The sequence below is a fragment of the Fukomys damarensis genome, unplaced genomic scaffold, assembly GCF_012274545.1.
Source record: "Fukomys damarensis isolate Sample0158 unplaced genomic scaffold, DMR_v1.0_HiC HiC_scaffold_37, whole genome shotgun sequence".
Lineage (NCBI taxonomy): Eukaryota > Metazoa > Chordata > Mammalia > Rodentia > Bathyergidae > Fukomys > Fukomys damarensis.
The window spans coordinates 34,315,623-34,324,118 of record NW_022900949.1 but is presented as its reverse complement, the minus strand read 5'-3'; positions in this window follow the sequence as shown (position 1 = coordinate 34,324,118).

Below are 8,496 nucleotides of genomic sequence, written 5' to 3'. Positions count from 1 at the left end.
ATATATAATGCAAACAAACAGAAAGCTGCTTCAAATCATAGTAAAAAGGAATTGAGATCCTTGAACCAGTTCCCAGATTTGAGCCAGTATAAAGACCCAGAACCCCATGAATGAAGGGGAAGATACTGCTATACCACCTAAATTTATATGGTCACTCTTTCTCTTCTCCTTCCCCAAAGAGACCTGAGGCCTTTTACCATAGTAACTGTACATCAGGGGAAGAAAATGACATTTCAAGGACTACTGGACACTAGTTCTGAACTAATGCTGATTCCAGGGGATCCAAAAAGTCATGTGACCTTCCAGTAAGTGTAGGGTCCTGTGGAGGTCAGGTGATCAATGGTCTTTGAGCAAAGGTCTGACTCACAGAGGGTCCAGTAGGTCCTTGAATCCATCCTGTAGTTCGTCCCCTGTTCCAGAATGCATAGTTGGGGTAGATATACTTCGTACCTGGCAGAATTCTCACATCACTTCCTCAATCTGTAGTGTGACCGCTATTTTCATTGGAAAGGCCAAGTGGAAGCCATTAGGGTTGCTTTTGTCTGGTAAAACAGTGAACCTAAAACAATATCGCATCTCTGGAGAGAGTACAGAGATTAGTGCCACCATCAAGGACTTGAAGGATGCAGGGGTGGTAGTTCCCACCACATCTCCATGTAATTCTCCAATTTCACTGTGAAGCACATGGATGGGCCTTGGAGAATGATGATAGATTATCTGAATCTGAATCTACCATGATGGTAGATTAAACTGAATCAAGTGGAGACGCCAGTTGCAGCTGCGGTACCAGATGTAGTTTCCTTGCTTGTGCAGTTTAGCACATCTCCTTGTACTTGGTATGCAGCTATTGATTTGGCAAATGCTTTCTCCTCCATACCTATCCATAAGGCTCATTAGAAACAATTTATTATCAGCTAGTAGACCTTCAGCAATACACCTTCACTGTCTTACCTCAGGGTTACATTAATTCTCTAGTCCTGTGTCCCAACTTACCTCACAGGGATCTTGATTGCCTTTCTCCCCACAAGGTATCACACTGGTCCATTACATTGATGATATTATGCTGGTTGGACCAAGTGAGCAGGAGGTAGCAACCACTGTGGATTTGTTAGTAAAGCATTTGAGAGCCAGAGGATGAAAAATGAATCCAACTAAAATGTAAGGTACTCCTATTTCAGTGAAATTTCTAGGAATCCAGGGGTGTGGGGTTTGTAGAGATATAGAGTTGTCCCTTCTAACATAAGAGATGAGTTGTTGCATCTGCTACTACAATGAAGAAAAGAGGAAGAACGCCTAGTGGGCCTCTATATTTTGGATGCAACACATTCCTCACTTAGGTGTCTTACTCCAGCCCATTTACTGAGTGCCTTAGAATGCTGCTAGTTTTGAGAGGGGCCCAGAGTAAGAAAACAGTCTGCAATAAGTGCAGGCTGCTCGGCCGCTGGGGCCATATGATCCACCAGATCCAATGGTATTGAAATGTCAGTAGCAGGAAAAGACATTGTTTAGAGTCTCTGGCAGTCCTTCCTAGGTGAATTGCAGCAGAGATCTTTAGGATTTTGGAACAAGCTTCTGCCATCAAGTGTAGTCAACTATTTTTCCCTTTGAATAAACAGTTCTTGCCCTGCTACTGGAAACTGAACACTTGAGTATGGTACACCAGGTTACCATGTGATCTGACTTGCCTATCACATTATGGGCATTATACGATCCATGGAGTCATAAGGTTGGACATGCACAGCAGTAGTCTATCATTAAATGGAAATGGTATACGCATGATTGAGCCAAGCAGTTTGAGAGGGTATAGTAAGTTACATGAAGGAGTTCCCTAGATGCCCATGTCTCCTACTTCTGCCACAGTGTCTTGTTTCTGAGCATGCACCTATGGCTTATGGTGCACTACTTGATCACCTGCCAAAGGAGGAGAAGGCCAGGGCCTGGTTTATGATGGTTCCACATGTTATGCAGGCTCTACCCCCATGTGTGCAGCTGCAACATAACAGCCCCTTTGCAGGACATCCCAGGAGGACAGTCTCAAAGAGAAATCTTCATAGTGGCCAAAAGTTTGGGCAGTGCACCTGGTACATTTTTTCCTGGAAGGAGGAGTGGCCAGATGTTTGACTGTAATGATCTGTAGCCAGTGGTCTTGCAGGGTGGCCAGGACTTTGGAAGGAATATGACTGGAAAATTGAAGACAAAAATGTCTGGGGAAGAGATACGTGGATAGATCTCTCCATATAGGCAAAAGATGTAAAAATATTTATATCTACACAAACACTCACCAAAAATTGACCTCAGTAGAAAAGGACTTTAACAATCAAATGGATAAGATGACCATTCTGTAGATAATAATCAACTTCTCTTTTCATCCACCATTGCCCAGTGGGCTCATGAACAGAATGGCCATGGTGACAGAGATGGAGATTATGCATGGATTCAGCAATGTGGACTCCCACTCACCAAGGCTGATCTGTCTGCAGCCACTGCTGAAGGCCCAATATGCCAGCAACAGAGACCAACACTGAGTCTGAATGGCATCATTTCTCAGAGTGATCAGCCTGAAACCTGGTGTCATGTTGATTATATTGGACTGCTTCCATCATGGAAAGGACAACGTTGTCCTTACTGGCATAGTCACTTGTTCTGGATATGGATTTGCCTTTCCTGTATGTTATGCTTCTTCCAAAAATAACATCTGCAGACAAACAGAATGCCTTATTCGCCATCATGGAATTCCTTTCAGCATCACTCTGTCGAAGGAACCAGAGTTCATAGCCAAGGAAGTGAGGCAATGGAGTCATGCTCATGGAATTCACTGGTCTTACCACATTCCTCACCATCCAGAAGTAGCTAGATTGATAGAAATATGGAATGGTTTTTGAAGACCCAGTTACAGCACCAGCTAGGTGGCAATAGCTTGCAGGGCTGGGGCAAGGTTCTTCAAAAGGCAGAAATGTATATGCTTTGAATCAGAATCAACTATATGGTACTGTTTTCCATAGCCAGGATTCATGAGTCCAGGAATCAAGGTGTGGAAGTGGGAATAGTACCACTCACCACTACCTCTAGTGATCCACTAGCAAAATTTTTGCTTCCTGTTTCCATGACCTTATACTCTTCTAGTTTAGAAACCTTACTTCCTGAGGCAGGAAGGCTTGCAGCAAGAAGCACAACAATTCCATTCACCTGAAAGCTAAGACTGACCCCCTGGTCATTTTGTTCTCCTTATGCCTCTGAGTAAACAAGCTAAAAGGGGAGTTACACTGTTGGCAGGGGTGATTGACCCAACTATCAAGGAGAAATTGGACTATTACTTCACAATTGAGGGAAGGATGAATATACTTGGAGTGCAGAAAATTCCTTAGGTTACCCCCTAGAATTAACATGCCTTGTTAATTAATTGTTATTGAAGAAAGTAGGAAAATACAACAAAGCAGTCCATGATGAATGCAAATGGTTGAGAGTTATCAGGAACGAAGTGGGTCAGTCCATACAACATCTGCTGAGCTGCTTGCTGACGGCCAAGGGAATACAGAATGGGTAATAGAAGAAGGTAGTACTAAATACCATCTACAACACCATGATCGGCTACAGAAATGATTGTAATTGTAATAGTTCTTTCCTAATATACCTCCTATGTAACATGTTGATAGACAATAGTGTTTATTAAGAATCATTAAACCTATGTTATAATGATCAAGTTATGAAATATTAGAATTACCCAATGAAAATGTGCCTTTTATTCTGGGGGAGAATTAGTGCACTTTGATCTGTATGCAGGAAGTTATAACATGCTAGGCATAATTATGAACTTCTCTTTCTTTCTGGAGTCTATGGTTTTAAAAAATGTGTATGGTTTTCAAGTTGACAAGGGGTAGATTGTGACAGTAATCTGATTCTACCAACTTAAGTAAGAAACACTCCACTAAATTGGATCAGCATAGTTCTGAGTATGGTTGAGGGGACTAAATTCCTACCTTAGGATGGCATATCACCTAAATGGTATAAAGGGGAAGGGCATAGTATAAAGGGTATAAAGAGGCTGTGGGCATAGTGACACATGCTTATAATCCCAGCACTTGGGAGGCTGAGGCAGAAAGACCGCTTAAGTTCAAGGACAGCCAGTTCAAGGACATGGTGAGACCCTGTCTCAGGAAAAAAAAAAATGGAGGAGAGAATAAAGAAGAAAGACTTGCTTTTGTTTCTTCAGAGGAGCTCCAGTCTTTAACTTCACATTGGATGTCATCTTCAGTGTTCCAGCACAGACCCTTTAGCCTCTAGCGCTGACCCTTCAGCCTTCTACCTCAGAAACCCTTTGGCTTCCTGATATGTACTTGCATGGGATACTACAGTGAGGTCTGGGCCTTCCAATGGGTCTTTTGGATCTCCACTGTGCAGACAGATTTGCATTCTTCCACATCTGGCTCTGTGGGTGGCCACTGTAAGCCAATCTTAAATTCTTATACATTTGTATACCTTGCATCAAATCTGTTTCTCTAGTAAGCACTGATACAATGTACATATTTCATCTTCATCCTTTTAACTTTCCCTTTGCACCTTCCCTATCTCTCCCTCCATCATTAGACCCCTTTCTAATCTACAAAGGTACTACCTCCCTATTTCTTTTTAGCTAACTTCTATTTTACTCCTATAATTATTTATACTTGTTTCTTCATATTAGGAAAGTCATGTAATAGTTCACCTTTATTCCTGATTGATTTTTCTTTGTACTTTAATTCCAAGGTACATCCATTTATTTACAAATTATTTAACTTTATCTTTCTTTATGGCTGGGTAGTAGTCCATCTTTTACATAAGCCACATTTTTTTTATCAAGTCCTCTGTTGATAGAGATAGAAGCCACTTCTAATATTTACCAGTTATGAGTTGTGCTGGTGTAAACATGGATATTCATGTATCACTGAAATATAATACTTTAACTTTTTTGAGCTGATACCTACAAAAGAAATAACTCTATTGAGTAGATTACTATTTTTAATTTTGGAGGGAACCTCTGCACTGATTTCTATAATTTTTGTAGTAGTTTATTTCCCCTAAACAATGTAGAATGATTCATTTTTCCCCTGTAGCTTTCCCAGCATCTGTTTTGAGTTCTTATGATAGCTGTTCTTCCTGGACTAAGATGTTGCTTAGGGTCTCACTATGTAGTTGATACTGAACTGGAACTCACTATGTAGCCCAGGTTGGTCTTGAACTCAGAGTGATCCTCCCACCTCAGCCTCCTGAGTGCTGGGTGCTCTGATCTTTATAGTTTCCTCCCTTGCTCTGATCTTTACAGTTTCCTCCCTTGTACGAACTTTGTGTTTTTCTTGCTCTTCTTTTTCTAGGAGCTTAAGATTCATTATTATGTTGTTCATTTGAGCTTGCTCAGATTTCCTAGTGTGGAATTTCCTAGTGCTATGAATTTTCCAACTACAACTGCTTTCATTGTGTCCCATAGATTCCTGCATGGTGCATTGGCATTATCATTTATTTGTAAAAACTGACTAATTTCTTCTTTAATTTCCTCTGTGACTCATTGATTGTTCAGGGAAGTGTTGTTCGATTTCCATGTGTTTGTGATGTTCTTGCAGTTTCTTATGCTACTGATCTCCGACTTAATTGCACAATGGTCTGATAATATACATGTGATAACTACAATTCCTTTGCATTTATTTAAACATTTTCTATGAGTTAGTATGTGGTCTATTTTGGAGAATGACCCATGTGCAGGTGAAAAGAATGTATATTCAAAATTTGTGGGGTGGAATACTCTGTAGATATATATATTAAGTCCATTTGTTCAAAAGCTTGGTTCAGTTCTAGTATATCATTTTTTTATTTTTTTTGTCTAGATGATCTATTTTTTTATAGTAGGGTATTTAGGATCCCCAGTATAATTGTATTAGAGCTTATTTGGTTTTTCATGTCCCTTAATATTTGTTTTGTATAGTTGGGGCATTAATATTTGGTACAACTATATTTATGATTGTCATCTCTTCTTCTTGGATTTTCCCCTTTCCAAGGATGTAGTGGCCTTCTTTGTCTCTCTTAATCATTTTGGTTTGAAATTTACTTTATGAGTAAGATAGCTACCCCTGCTTTTTCTGGGCTCCTGTCCCATGGAGAACTGTTTTCCATCCTTTCACTTTCACTCTATGAGTTTCTTTTTGGAAGGGTGTTTCTTGTATACAACATATTGTTGGAATTTGCTTCTTAATCCATTCTGCCAGTCTATTTCGTTTGATTGGTGAATTGAGGCCATTGGCATTGATGGTTATAACTGATACGTATTGATTTATCATTGTCATATTATTGTCCTGTTGTTGACTCTTTTTAATTTTCCCCCCTCTCCCTTTAGTTTCTTGCCTTGCCTAATTGATTTGCTCTGTTGGGCCTCATGGTACTGTAACCTTCACTGTCTTTTTCTAGGATATTGTTTAAAATTGTTTGGAGTGATGGTTTGGTATTCATGAAGTTTCTCAGGTGTTCCTTGTCATGGAAGAATCTTATTTCCCCCATCTATTTTTTTAACATATATTATCTCTCTCTTGTTAATTTTTATTTTTTTCCTCATTGAGTTTATTGGTACATTTTAGGTATATAGTACAGTTACATTCATTATTGGGATCTTGTACCTTTACATGACAGGTCTTGGTTCTCATTTTTCCCCTTGTCCCTGCCCTCCCTTTACCCCCTCCCCCCTTTACAAACACTTCATTTCCATTTTTTCATATTCTCATATTTTTTTCTTTTCCCTTATTACCTTTCCCCTACCCTTCCCACTTTCCCTATACATTTAGCCCTTCCTTCCTATTTCACATTGTCAATTATATCGTTAGGATCTTATGTACTATTATAGCTTATTCACACCAGAGAAACTATTCAGTTATTACACATGTGTGACTTATTCATTTCACTTAGGAGTATATCCTCAATATGTATCCATTTTCCTATGAATGAATCTAATTTCTCTTTCTATATGGCTGAGTAATATTCCATTTTATAGAAAAAACACATCTTCTTTATCCAGTTTCCAACTGTCCCCCCATCTATTTTAAAAGAAAGTTTTGCAGGACACATTAATCTAGGTTGGAGGTTGTTTTCTCTTAGGACTTGAAATACCTCACTTCAGGCTCTCCTTGACCAGAGGGTTTGTGTTGAAAAGTCTGCTGTGATTCTGATGGGCTTTCCTTTGCATGTGTGTTGTCGTTGGGACACAAAGGATAGCCAGATAGCAGGAATGTAGTTTTTCCAAGGAGTAGAGGGCTGAAGCACTAACAGGCAAATATCAGCCAACTCTCACCAACCTCAGTCTTTATTATATACATGCATAATACTTCCATGACAATAAATAGTTCCTCACAGATTATCTCTAGCAAAGCATTAGAAAATATTTTTATGAACATCTGGTTCTAGTTATTCATATACTTTCTCAAAACAGACTGTTCCCAGAATGTTATTGGATGGTTCTCAAGACTGTTTGCAGCCTTGAACTTCTGAGTTGTGGCTCTGGGTGCAGAACCACAACTGCAGTTCCTATTCCAATTCATGTCCCAATGTAACCTTCTCCTCTACACTTGTGATTTGTTTCTTTACTCTAACTTTTTGTAGTATTTTGTTCTCTTTTGGGGTTTCTGCGATCTTGACTATTATACGTCTAGGTGTAGATTTTTTTTATCATGGCTACTTGGAGTGCTATATGCCTCACTCATCTGTATGTCAAATTCTTTAGCTCTGTTTGGGAAGTTTTCGATCACTAATTCCATGAACAGCTTTTTTAAGTAATTTTTATTTACTCCTGATACTTCATGTATTCTTATCAGGCTTATGTTCTTCTTTGCACCATCTAGGAGTTGTTGGATCGATTTCTCATGTTCCCTTACTGTTTTTAAGAGACCTCTCTTTTCACAGTCACTGATTGCAATCCTATCTTCTATATCTGCAATTCTATCTTTGTGGGAGACCAGCCCCCACTAGTCGAACAGTACCTGAAGGAGAGAGTGAGGATTGAAAAGGAAAGACACTCTAGGCAGAGTGGAGACAAAAGACTGTCTGCTTTAATTGAGGCAAACCTGGTTCTTTATACACACAGTATTAGCACATTATCTTGTGTAGATACACAAGAAACATCTGCAGAAAGACATCACAAGAAAATGTTTAGACACCATAATATTTTACGATTCCTAAGGTCAAAAGGTATTCACATGCACTTTGGGCTGGAATGTGGCTTCATTAAGTTGATAGATTAGCTCCTTGTTAACCACTTCTAGTTTTCTGCATACTGTTGTTAGGTGAGAGTTTCAGTTTCCCCACATTTCCTCCTTTTTTATTTTAATTAAAAGAAAACAGAACTTCATCTGTTTCCACAGATAGACTGTGCCTGTCTTAGGCGAGGACCATCAGATGAAATTTCTTACCCGTCATCAAGTAATGGGATATTCCTCTTTCCCATACTCTGTCTTAGGTTGAATATTTCTCTATGGTCCTCTTACC